This window comes from Dromiciops gliroides, chromosome 6 (assembly GCF_019393635.1).
Source record: "Dromiciops gliroides isolate mDroGli1 chromosome 6, mDroGli1.pri, whole genome shotgun sequence".
Classification (NCBI taxonomy): Eukaryota; Metazoa; Chordata; class Mammalia; order Microbiotheria; family Microbiotheriidae; genus Dromiciops; species Dromiciops gliroides.
This window is the reverse complement of record NC_057866.1, coordinates 84204212-84217848: the sequence shown is the minus strand read 5'-3', so window position 1 is coordinate 84217848 and position 13637 is coordinate 84204212.

Here is a 13637-nt window from a genome sequence, read left to right as displayed (position 1 = left end):
GGTTTGGAAGAGGGAACAGTTTTGGGGGAAAAGATAATGACTTGAGTTTTAGACATGCTGAATTAAAAATGTCTTTTCAGTTTTTATTTTATTTGTCTTGCATTCACCCCACAGTATGTAAAACCCTTGGTGTTAGGGACTAGTACAAATGCCTTATGTGTAGTAGGTGCTTAAGAAGTGTCAGTTACCACTGCTAGGTTTATATCGCAAAGACATCCCCCAAAAGAGAAAAAGACCAATTTGTACAAAAATATTTATAGCAACTCTTTTTGTGGTGGCTAAGAATTGGAAATCAAAGGAATGCACATCAATTGGAAAATGGTTAAACAAGCTGTGGTATATGATTGTGGTAGAATATTATTGTGCTATGAGAAATGACAAGCAGGATGATTTCAGAAAGGCCTGGAAAGACTTGTATGAACTGATGTATTATGAAGTAAGCAGAACCAGGAGAACATTGTGCACAGAGGCTGCAATGTTGTTTGATGGAAAACTGTGAATGACAAGTATTCTTAGCAATACAATGATCCAAGGCAATCCAAAAGGACTAAGGATGAAGTATACTATCTACCTCCAAAGAAAGAACACAGATTGATTGAACACAGACTGAAGTGTGCTATTTTTCACTTTCATTTTTTCTTTTATTCAAGTTTTCCTATACAAAATGACTAATATGATAATGTTTTACATAATTGTACATACCTATATATGATTGCTTACCACCTCAGGGAGGGGGGAAGGGAAAAAATTTGGAACTCAAAACTTTACATAAATTTTTAAATGATTTTTTAAAAATTAAAGGGAAATAGAGCTTAAAGAAAGTGTTGTATAAGAGGAAAACTTAAAAGGAAAATCTGAGAAGGATGGGAAAAAATAAAAGTGCTATAATTCTGGTCCTTGATAAGAGTGTCATTGCATTGAAATTCATTTTTCTGTCTATAGTAATATCTATGGACATTAAAGACCATCATTAAAGTTTTTTTAAAAGTGTGGGCTAAATTGAATTATCAGCATATGAGTACTAAGGAGTTTACAATCTGACTGCGTGCATACAATGATAATACTAGCATGTTAAAGTTATATGTATGGTAAATTTTTTAAAAGGTTAAAAAAGATCATAACAAAAGGGCAAAACACATATTATATGCAAAGTTTGCCATATACATCTTTGGGGCATAGGGTTGATAATAACAAATAGTGGAAGCTAAAAGACAAATCTTAAATAATATACTGTCTCTTGGGGATTTATCTTGCCTTACTCAACTCAAACATTCATTTTCTTTCCTTTTTTGACTCTTGTGTACACACTTAATACCCATATTTGTTAGTGGAAATATAAAATATCAATATATTGATATAACAATACTATATGTCTGTCATTTACTTATCATTTATCTATTGTGATGTTTAAATTTTAATGTGTGGTCGCCTATATTACTGTCCCAAGTGTAGGGAAAGCTAGCTAGGGCTTACTTATAAATTTAGAAGCTATAGCAGCAGTTTTGGGCATTGAGCATTTATTAGTAAAAAGAGAACACCTGGGTCAGAAAGTCAAGAAAAGGCCTATCTAGTCTAGCATTCCAACATGGCCTGGTTCTTTCTCAAGTTCTCCACCATGAGTCTGTTCCCAAGAGGAACTGAGAGAGGAAGCTTCCTCTGCATCCTGAGGAGAGGTGGCCCATACACACTACTTCAAGCTAATTGGCTAGCATCACCCAAATCCATTGGTTCACTGGACTTGAGGGCGGTCCTGTATTGAGGTCAGAGTTTGCAGCTTCTGAGAATATACCCTCTTGAGGGCCAGGCAGGTATGGTTTTAATTGAATTAACTTTAAGTAAGTTAATCAGTGAAGTCAGTCAATCTCAGTCAATCCAAGCTGGGGCCTTTGGGCATTGGCAAAGCCCATTATTTTCTTTCTCACAATTTCTCTATGGATAGCATGATATTCCTAGTGCATAGAGGTTTATGAATTGGATAAGCTTGACTCAAATTCTGCTTTTCTACTTCCTCTGGAACCTTTTCCAATCACTTAACCTTTCTCATTCTTATTTTCTTCCCTGTAAAATGAGAGAACTGGATTAGACGATTACTAAGGTCCTTTCTATCTCTAAAACCTATGATTATTACATTATTTTACTCAAATACTTAATAGAGAATTTTCAAACAGCAACACTAACTAGGGTTGGGGAGGGGACAGTCCTATTTTTTCTCTACAAGGAAGAGGCCAGTGCTTCAATCACATGTATTCAAACTGAGAAGAAATGGATATAACTATAGCTCTGCAAGGACACCAAATATATTTTTGTTTGTTGGTTTATTTCTTTTTCCAAGCTTTACCATTGCTTCAAATTAATATGAACACCCTATGAGTCAAAGCAAGGAAACAAATTAAGCAAGGGAAGGCTGAACCCAGGAAAATTGACCTCTTATCTTAAAATGTTAGAAACACAGTGTTCTAATAGCTGTGTCCCAAACAACCCATCTTCATTTTCTGGACCATTCTTGTGACAGTGAAGGAAAGGGTTGACCATGGGGAATGTTGTTTGTTCTCTGGGAAGATGTATCCAGATATATCTCTACATTTCAAAAAAAGTCAAGGGTTCAAGATAAGCAGATTTTTCAAGAGTGCAGCAGAGCAAGACCAAGATGATTGCTGCAAGCAGAATAAAATACACATTCTTTTAAATGCATAAATATTGAGTGTCTCATTCATTGGTGGATTGAATAGAATCAGGATTTCAGACTTAGAAGGGTTTTTGAAACATTATCAGGTCCTATAATTGGAAGTAGTTATCTCATATACACAATTCCAGTCTCCCATCATTTATTCTTAGGAGTTTGCATCTTTAGCTATGTTATTATCAACTGATGCCTTTATACAGTTTGGAATAGGGGTTATATTTTAGTGTTCCTCTACCACTTAGCTCCAATTAGAACAACAGGTCTTGAAAAAAATGTTCAGAAATGAGTCATATCAATGGATGCAAGAAACAGTTTTCTGATGTTAATAAGGTTAGATTTTAAAATTCACAATTGAATTGGCCCTTGAAGTGAAGTGATGGGGAGGAAGGGGGGAGTTTTATGGTCTTCATCGTTTGCTTAGAACTTGGAATACTGAAGGAATAATATTGCCTCCAAATTTCAGGGAGTGATAAAGAGTAAACTTTAGCAAAGGAATCGATCAATAAAAATGAATTAAGCACCTAATTTTTACCAGGTACCCTGTTGGGTTTGAGGAATACAAGAACAAAAATGAAATTCTTCCCTCTGGGAGCTTGCTTTCAATTGGGGGAGATGATATGTACACATATAGAAGTATATAAAACAAGTATAAGAATTATCTTTTAGACATTAGTAGCTGGAGGCATCAGGTAAGGCCTCACGTAGGAGGTGGTGTTTAAGCAGAACCTTGAATAATAGATGACTTATCTAGAGCAGAAGTAGTGGGAAGGCCTTGAAGACAAATTGGCTGTCAAAAGTCTCTTCTTCTCCTTTGTAGAACGCTCCTGATGGGGAAGAGATCGAAGTCATCCTCTTCCTAGGAAGTCAACAGCAGTTAACAGCAATGTCCTTCTGGTGGGCAGAGAATAGCGCAGAGTCAACTTGTCTTTCTCTGCTGGTTTTGGAGCTAAAAGTCCTTCACAGTCATGTGTCAAGGTAAGTGCTAAGGATGTTGATACTCATGCTGATCTCATTCTCAGATCTCCAAGTCTGCTTACTATATGCCAGCCCTTCTCCAATTTCCCAGAAAGAGGACCTATGAAAAGACTACTGAGGGATAAAGCACTGGCCCTGGAGTCAGGAGGACCTGAGTTCAAATCCAGCCTCAGACACTTAACACTCACTAGCTGTGTGACCCTGGGCAAGTCACTTAACCCCAATTGCCTCACTAAAAAAAAAAGAAAAAAGAAAAGACTACTGAGAATTTAGAACTGCACCATTTAAACTTTGTACTTTTTGGAGGCTCTTCCCTTATTGCTTCCTGATTCTGAAATTGCACTGCCCTCATGGTCTGGGGTCCCAGTGCACATAACTTCACTGGCTATTTGCTGGTGGCACCTGCCTCCAAGTACAATGCTGATCCTCATTTTCCCTTTATGGGATGCAGTATGGTACAGTGAAAAGAGGGAAGGATTTGGGTTTGAATTTCAGTCATGCTATTTAACAGCCTATGTGTTTTGGGGTAACCAATTTAACCTCTGTGGTCTCAGTTTCCTCATCTTTAGAATGAGAGAGTTTGACTGCATGTGTGATCTCTTAGGTCCTTCTGTTTTGTAATGAAATAAGTTAGATGAATGAAAGCTAACCTTAGGTAAAAACTCAGTACGTCGAGATTCTATGCATATACTCATCTATAAACTAGACAGTCATTTGGATGTGGATACAGACACTGAATAAATAGATGACAAAAACATTTATCATGTGTTTGCTATGTGCCCAGAACCGTTCTAACTGTTTTAACTCTAGTTAAAAATAATAAAAAAAGAAGATAGTGTTTTAAGTAGCTCACACTAGTTGAAGGAGACAACACATAAAGGGGGGGTTCAGTTTTAGGTCCAATGGAAAACCTAGAAGTCCTAAGGGTTAAGAGACAGGGTGGACGGCAAGGTCTAGGAATCTTTGGGATGCATCAGGGTCCCTGGCCAGTATAGTGGGAAGCAGCCCACCACCATTAGGGTTGGAGCCAAGGTAGGATTCTGGATTCACTATATCAGGGTTGAGAGTAGGGGATTAAAATCCTGGAAGAGTGAAAAAAGAGAAGGTAGTATTGGCTGGAAGTGTGGGACTGGCCTATGGGATAGCCTAGGACAGGGGCGCTAGCTGGAGGTCCCACCTGATGACAGCTACACTAGAGTTTTTCAGGTGCCCCAAGATGGCCTCCACTAACAACTCTCTTATGGCATTGCACTAATTATTCACTCACTCTCCTTCTGACTCTAGAATTCTACTTTCCTCTTTACTCATACTCCACATTGCCACTTCACATGCCTAGTGGTTGGTTCTAAGCTATGCTTATTCCACCAATTGTCAGCATCCAGAGAATGTCCTACCTATTTATTGCCTGGGATGTGTGTGTTGGGGGTGATTTACAAATATGGGAAGCTGCCACTCCTCTTTAAATAGTATACACAATGGCTCCCTCTTTAATCTTTATTGGTAAACCCAATCTAGCCCAAGAGAGGAAACCTAATTCTATTCACGAATACTGTGTGCCTTTTGTCTTTAGAGTTACTGGTAAAAATTAAATCCTAATTTTATGGAAGTCATTGTGGAGAAGTTTGTATGGCACTAGAAATTACTCTGAAAGACCATGTGCTTCTAATTTTCATTAATTAACTCCCTCTCTTTTCAGCTAATTTCTCCCTGTTTATTCAATGGGGTTTAGACAGCTCAATGTCTTATTGTCTATTGTCTTTAAGATGTTGTCACTGTCTGACAAGATGCTATCTGAAAGGTGAATCAATTTCATCCCAACATCTCTTCCCAGAGAAAGCTTTAACAAACCTAGCAGAGAATTGGGGCAAAGAATTTTAATTATGGTGATGGCCTGAGCATTGCTTAAATAATTCCAATGATAGTGTAACGATTGGAATAACGCCACCTGCTGGATACTTACTGTAGAAGAGTTCTGCCCATGAGGCGAAGGTCTTTGAGGGCAAGACCAGGAGTCTTTTCTTCAGGAGTCAGGAAGTGACGCGGACTAGTGGGAGGAGGAAGGAAGAGACTGGCGCTCAGTCTCGCGCTCTTTCCTCTGGACTCTGGCGGAGACGGGAGCTAAAAATGTGCTCTCCCTTTAATAGATAGGAATCTAGGCCTTTTTCTCTCTCTTTACCAAATTCTTATTCTCCTTAATAAATGCTTAAAAGTCTAACTCTTGCTAAAGCTTATAATTTATTGGCGACCACTCATTAGATATTTTAGACAGTTTAGCTAGAATTTTAGCCCTTAACAGATGGCTGACCACGAAGAGGAAAGCTAACCCTCAGTCTTCTTCTGATCTGCTGGTTGGGTAAGAAATTTCCCCTCCCTCTCCCTTTAACTGCTAAGTACTGGCGCACTGGCTGTGTTTTCCTTTAAATTTTTTCGAATGGACCTTTTAAACTCCCTAATTACCCTATTTTTGATTTTAGTCTGTTTAACCAGACAAATGGGAGATAAGATCATGTTAATGCTTTGTTTTTGTGGATTTTCTATTTTTCTTTTTATTTTTGTTAAAAGAGCCAGCAACTTACTCTTTTGGAATTGTCTTGGATAATTGTATTGCGGAGAAGAGCTAGGTCTATCATAGTTGATCATTGCACAATGTTGTTGTTATTGTGTACCACGTTCTCCTGTTTCTGTTCACTTCACTCAGCATCAGTTCATGTAAGTCTTTTCAGGTTTTTCTGAAATCTACCTGCTCATCACTTCTTATAGCACAATAGCATTCCATTACATTCATTACCACAACTTGTTCAGACATTCCACAATTGATGGGCATCTCCTCAATTTCCAATTCTTTGCCACCACAAAAAGAGCTGCTACAAATATTTTTGTATGTGTGGGTCCTTTGCCCTTTTTTAGGCTTGCCTGGAGATTAATCTAAACTGATTGAATTAAGTGCATTTGATTGACTTTTCCGATTGGTCTATTTCAAGTTAGGGCCACCTGGCTGGCCCTTAAGAAGGTATTGTTCTCAGAAGATGAGGACTTTGAACTCAACTGGAAACCACCTTCAAGTCCTGTGAACCAGTGGATTTGCATGATGTTTATCAATCAGCTTGGAGCACTGTATAAGGACTGCCTCTGCTCCAGACCTATAAAAAGCTTCCACACTCAGTTTGAGAGGAGCTCGTGGTTGAAGTAAGCTCGTGGCAGAGGACTTGAGGAAGAACCAGACGAGGCTGGAACTCTAGGCTAGATAGGCCTTTTCTTAACTTTCTGAATTTCACATGAATACCTAGTATGCTTTAATTAATGCTGAATTTTCAATGACTGGTGCTAAAGCTTCTAATTTAAGGCGACCACACATTAGCTTATTTACACATCATAGCTAGAATTTTTTTTTTTTTTTTTAGTGAGGCAGTTGGGGTTAAGTGACTTGCCCAGGGTCACACAGCTAGTAAGTGTTAAGTGTCTGAGGCCGGACTTGAACTCAGGTACTCCTGACTCCAAGGCCAGTGCTCTATCCACTGCGCCATCTAGCTGCCCCTATAGCTAGAATTTTAAACATCACATTAGAATCTCTTTGGGATACAGACCGAGTAGTTGTATTGCTAGGTCAAAGGGTATGCTCAGTTTGATTGCCCTTTTGGCATAGTTCCAAATTGCTCTCCAAAATGGTTGGATCAATCTACAACTCTACCAAGAATGTATTAGTTTTTCCAATTTTCCCACATCTTCTCCAAAATTTATCATTTTCCTTTTTTTGCCACAATAGCCAATCTGATAGGTGTGAGGTGGTACCTCAGAGTTGTTTAATTTACATTTCTCTAATCAACAGTGATTTAGAACATTTTTATAAGACTATAGATAGCTTTAATTTCTTCAACTAAAAACTGCCTATTCATATCCTTTGACCATTTCTCAATTGGGGAATGAGTTGTACTCTTATAAACTTGATTCGGTTTTCTGTATATTCGAAAAATGAGGCTTTTATGAGAAATACTGGCTGTAAAAATTGTTTCCCAGATGTCTGCTTTCCTTCTAATCTTGTTTACATTGGTTTTGTTTGTGCAAACCCTTTTTAGTTTGATGTAATCAAAATTATCCATGTTGTATTTCATAATGTTTTCTATCTCTTGTTTGGTCATAAATTCTTCCCCTCTCCATAAGTATGAAAGGTCAACTATTCCTTCCTCTCCTAATTTACCTATGGTATCACCTTTGATGTCTAAATCATGTACCTACTTTGACCTTATTTTGGTATGTGGTATTTAGTTGTTTTTTCTAATGAGACTTTTCAGATTCTTTTCTATTTTTTCTAGTTTTATGTTTTTCTTGATTTCTTATAATGTCATTCAATTCTTAGTAGTTTGTAGTAGTCTTAGAACTCTTAATATTCTATATTCTTTGTAAGTCCTAAGGAGTTGCCTGAGGCATGCATAAAGGTTAAGTACTTTTCCAGAGGTACACAATTAGTGGTTGGAATAATTGAGCTTTCAGGTCCCATCCAACTCCAAAGATCTATTGTCAGCATAGAATAAGGTAGGATGTGTTGGAGAACAAGGGAAAGACCCAAAGTGCTCCAGAAAAGTGTTATGAATAAAAGGATATTTTTTTCCTTTTTTTTTCCTTTGAGGGAGCAGGGAGGTGGTGCAGAAAGGAAACTTCTTGAAGGAGATGTCACCTAAGCTAAACCTTAGAGCAAAAGGAAGATCTGAAAAGTGGAGATTAGCAGGGGGATTAATTGTAGACATTGGGCACAGACATTATGAATGTGCAGAGGAAGGAGATGCTATGCCAAATTTAGGAAAGGAAAATAAAGCTCTTAATAGTTGCTGGCTATATCGATATGTGCTATAGTCATTGCTCAAATTTTGTGGGCAGACCTTGAAATGTTACACGAACTGTGTCTTTTATCTTTGGATCAGGATGAAGAAATGATTCTCTTTGACCAGCTAAAAGAAAAGGGGGCACTAATTTAGGCATTAGATGGGAAAGAAAAGAGAAAATAGGAACATTCAAAGGACTTCAAAAGAAATAGTTGTACCATTATTGAAGTGGGGGGATTCGAATGTTTGATAGGTTTGGCAAATACATTGTATCCCACAGGATTGTCTCCTTGTAAACTTGCTCTCTGAGTGCAAGGCAGCCTACCAGACAATCTCTGGAATGTATAGAAAAATTACCAAATATTAAAAATTCCTCTTTGTCTCTGTATATCTCTCTGTCTCTATATATCTCTCTCTGTCTCTCTGGCTTTGTGTCAGCCTGTCTGTATCAGTCTCTGTCTTTCTGTCTCTGTCTGTCTGTATCTATCTGTCTCTGTCTCTCTGTCTATCTCTGTCTCTTTCTCTCTCTGTCTCTGTCTCTGCCTCTGTCTCTCTCTCTGCATACTTCTCTCCCTCTTTCTCTAGTTGATCCAGCCTCCCATTTTTCTTCCATGGACCAGCTCCCATCTTAATATCATGCCTACAATGTATAGGATTAGACAAATTATTGTTAATAGTCATATGATTTTTTTGGTAGAATCAAATAGCATAAAAAACACAGGTAGACATTAAGTAATATATAGCAGACTACAATAGTGATTATGTTCTTCCTCCTCATCCTTCCTTCCAGCTGGTCTGAAGATGTTCCTAACATAAAGGAATTAAGATTTTGAACCTAGATGAAAATTATCTAAAGGGTTGTACTCTAGGAAACTGGAGGCAGAGAGGGAAAAGCAAAGAGAAGTAGAAGTAGCTGTGGAGATATATCTCTCTCTCTCTCTCTCTCTCTCTCTCTCTCTCTCTCTCTCTCTCTCTCTCTCTCTCTCTCTCCCCTTTTGTCTCTCTGTCTACCCTCTCTCTGTGCCTCTATGTCTCTGTCTCTGTCTGTGTCTCTGGCCTTTCTGTCTCTGGCCTTCCTTCCTCTTCTCCCCTCTTCATTCCCCCTTCCCTCATTCTCTTTTCCCCATCTTCTCCTCTCTCCCTTCATCCTCCCTTCTTTCTTCTCTATCACTCTGTACCACTGCCTGATTTTGATCCTGGCTTATCCTATCCTGGCACCAACCAGGATTGCTGCATCATCATTATCATCACCATCATTCATTTTTATTATTTTTTCACATGTATATAATACTTTATTGAGAGGGAACATATCCTTACTGCTAGAAAGCTGTCCTGAAAGCCAGGAGGGCCTGGATTTAAGTCCCACCTCTTCCATACACTTGGTTTGGTTTTGGTTTTGTGGGGCAATGAGGGTTAAGTGACTTGGCCACAGTCACACAGCTAGTGTCAAGTGTCTGAGGTTAAATTTGAACTCAGGATCACCTGACTCCAGTGCTGGTGCTTTATCCACTACACCACCTAGCCTCCCTCTTCCATACACTTGTGAATAGCCTCTCAGCCCTCTAGTCAGCTGTCCAGGATTACACTCTGCAGAGAAGGTGCTCACCTGAATTGATAGGGGTTGCTTCCTTACCTGGGTGTTCTTTACACTAATTATATCACAGCTCTAATTTCTAGCCTTATAACATTTTAGAGTTTATAGGGTGTTTACCTTCTCCCAAAGAAAGGCCTCATGCAGTGGTGGAGAGAGAGAGAGTGTTAGAACAGTTGAATTCCACCTAAGTCTGTGTGTTTACCTATGACATACACTGTCTTTGTGATCCTGGTCAAATCACTTGACCCTCCCATTCCCAAAACAGCTCTCCAAGTCTATAAGTTGCAGGCATAGGATGTTATAATGGTAAAAGAAAAATCCTCACCTGAAATTTCTGTACCTGGTTGAAATCTCAGGTCTGGTTAAAAAAAAAAAAGTTTCCTTAAAACAACTCTGTTAGGTAGCTAATACAAAGGTCAGTATTCCCACTTTACAGATGAGAACACGGTACCAGAAAAATAAAATCACTTCCCTGAAACTGTACAGCTGGGAAGGTTCAGAAAGTGAATTGAAACTTTAGTATTTCGACTCCAATTATTAATTGCTTTTGATTACTGGAAGTAGGCAGGATGGGAGGGGGGGGGAGCGGGGCAGGGACCAAAACAAAACAAAACAAAACAAAACAAAACAAAACACTTCCCTCCTCCTCCCACAGACAGAAACAAAAATGAAGAAGCACCATTTTTTTGGTTTTGTTTTCCTTTTGTTCTTCTTTAAAGCTAAGTCTATTTCTTTGAATAAGCAAAAGTGATAGACAGGTCCCAGGACAATTATTTGCCTTAGTAAAAGCCTAGAATAGGTTGGTCAGGATAAGCAAAAGGTGTTTAATTGCTAAAGTCAGCAAAGAGAGACCCACTGGTGAAAAGGGAACAGAGGCTTGGGGGCTAGTCTATTCCCTAAATTAAAAAAAAATCACTTTAACTTGGTGACATTCAGCACGGACAGCATAAGGATTATGAATCCCATTAATATTTGTCCCTCAGATAGAAGAACAATTGGAGAAAAATTACATTGTGGCAAGCCCATTTGAAATGGATGAGAGTTGAACAGTAAATAATGAAGAAGAATGTAGACAGATATAGAAAAGGACTTGGACCATTTTGCAGCTAATAGGTGCCACCGACAGTTCATTACTGATAAATGTAGAATAATGATGGCCTTAATGAGTCTTTTCACGCACATATTCATCATACGAAGGAGAAAGAGGTAAAACAAAAAACCTCTGAAGAGCATTCATGTGATATGGAAAAGGAGGCAAATTTCCCAGCATCCCCCAATCCTGTAGGCTTTACAGAATAGGATGGTAGAAAGGACCTTTTCTCCCTGCAGCTGAAAATCTAGATGAAAAAATTTGTACCAGTGGAGAAAAGGAAATCCAATAGGTCTTTAAAACCCACCTGCTTTTTCCTCTGAATGTTCTCATACAAACCCCAAATGCCATCCTTTCTTAGAACAGTCCTTTTCATTCATTTGGGCGAACTGATAGTCATTGAAAATGTCTACAATATTCTGGCTCCTGTGTTTGGCTTTGGGAATACAATGGTGAAAGAAGCCACAGTTTCAGTCCTGATGCAACTTGTCTAGTAAGCACCAAGGTAGGTTAGCTTGAAAGAGCATGGATTTGGATTCAGGGAAAAATTGGATTTGAATCTCTCTTTTTCTCCAAATCTCATCTTCCTTATCTGTGAAATGGGCATAACAACACCTCTACCACTCAACTCATAGAATTGTTATGAAGAAAGTGGTCTTTGAACCCTAAATTACTGTGGAAACTTGAATTATTATTTTCAGAAAGGGGATGAGATGGGTGTGGAGAAAAATGAAGTATAAATTAGAAGGTGATAATTGCATAGGAAAGGTCAGTCAGAAAGGGATAAGAGATGAAGAGCATGATGTCAAAAAAGAACTTCGATTCTTAAGGATAGATATGTCTTTGTGTTGGGTTAGATCAGAACACTTCTAAAAGTCAATATGTTTTGTTCTAATGGGATTAAATAGAATTAAAACCTGATTTTCCAAAAGAAGACAGGAATCTGATTTATGTTCCATATGTGTATTAGGCAAGATGACCTTGAGGGAGACAGGATGCTTTTCTTTTATCTCTTTCCAAAACAACAGACAAGATCCTTTAATAGAAACTGAAATACAATGGTTTCTTGCCCTGACTCTGTCAATAAGTAGCTATGTGACATTGAATAAATAGTTTCCCCTCCTTATGTTTAGTTTTTTTATCTGTACAATGAAAGTATAACTGCCCCCACTTTATATCACAAGAATGCTGTGAAGATGAAATGAAATTGCTTATGTGTAAATTTAAATATAATCCATTAAATAAATGGGAAGCAGTATTTGAGTGGGCCTATGCCCACAGGGAACTCTAGGTAGCACAGTGGATAGAACACTAACCCTGGAATCAGGAAGACCTAAGTTCAAATTTTGCCTCAGACTCTAGCTATGTGACCCTGGGCAAGTCATTTAATCTTATTTGCCTCAGTTTCCACATCTGTAAAATGAGCTGCACAAGGAAATGACAAACCACTCCATTATCTTTGCCAACAAAACCCTAAATGGGGTTGCAAAAAGTTGGACACAACTGAAACTACTCAACAAACAACAACATGTCTGCCCAGTGGTAGTTAGAGTAGTAGGGGGAAGCAGGGCCTACTGGTACCACATAGAGCATCTCTGTCAGCTAGAGGCTGTGCATATGCAAGGATGGGGACAGGGATAAGGACTAGAGTCCCTGATAGAAAATGGAGAATTACCTTCAAAGTTCTGAAAACTCTTTAAAGGTAGACTTTGGGAAGAGTTTATTGCTCTACCCTCCATTCCCCTGATCAGAGGGGAGAGTTAACTGAAGGAGCTCAGGTGTTGAGTATCGAAAGCTAAGTCAATCAATCAATAAACTTTTATTAAGTACCTATCATGTGGAATCTGGAGGGTGATAAGATTTCTGCTCATCAGTTTATCCTGGGGGAGGCAGGATGTTCTGTAGAGTCAAAATCAAACAGCATGGCTGATGGATAATTGTTACCTGCAAAGTCCTGAAGTCAGAGTCAATTTGTTTTTCTCTTGTGGTGATTGACAAGTTTGAGAGACATAGTTTCTGTGTAATTAATAATTTTATTAATAATGCTAACATTTTATTAATAAAATGGTCATTGATGCTCTCAAATGCCAAAGACCCCTCATGGAATCCATTCAACACTTATATGCCCTTTGTTAACCTGAAGATTAATGAAACAATCAATAAAGGAGAAATAAGGCCTTTAATCAACAGAGTAGCTATAACTCAGAGTATTACAAAGCAAGAATGCTAGGAATACCCTAAAATAGGGAATGAGGACAGGGTTTATATGGGGTAACAAAGGGAACTATAAGACTGCCCTGGGGTTAAGTACAGAAGCTACTTAACTCTAAATAGAAACTACTTAATGTAAATAGATCCTTTTACATAATAACCTAAAGATCTGGCAGTAAGTCTGAGAATATTTGGGAGGGGATAGTTTGGGGGAGATCCATAAGACAAGAGTCTGGAATTGACAAAGATTGGTTAGCTCCAGGCAAT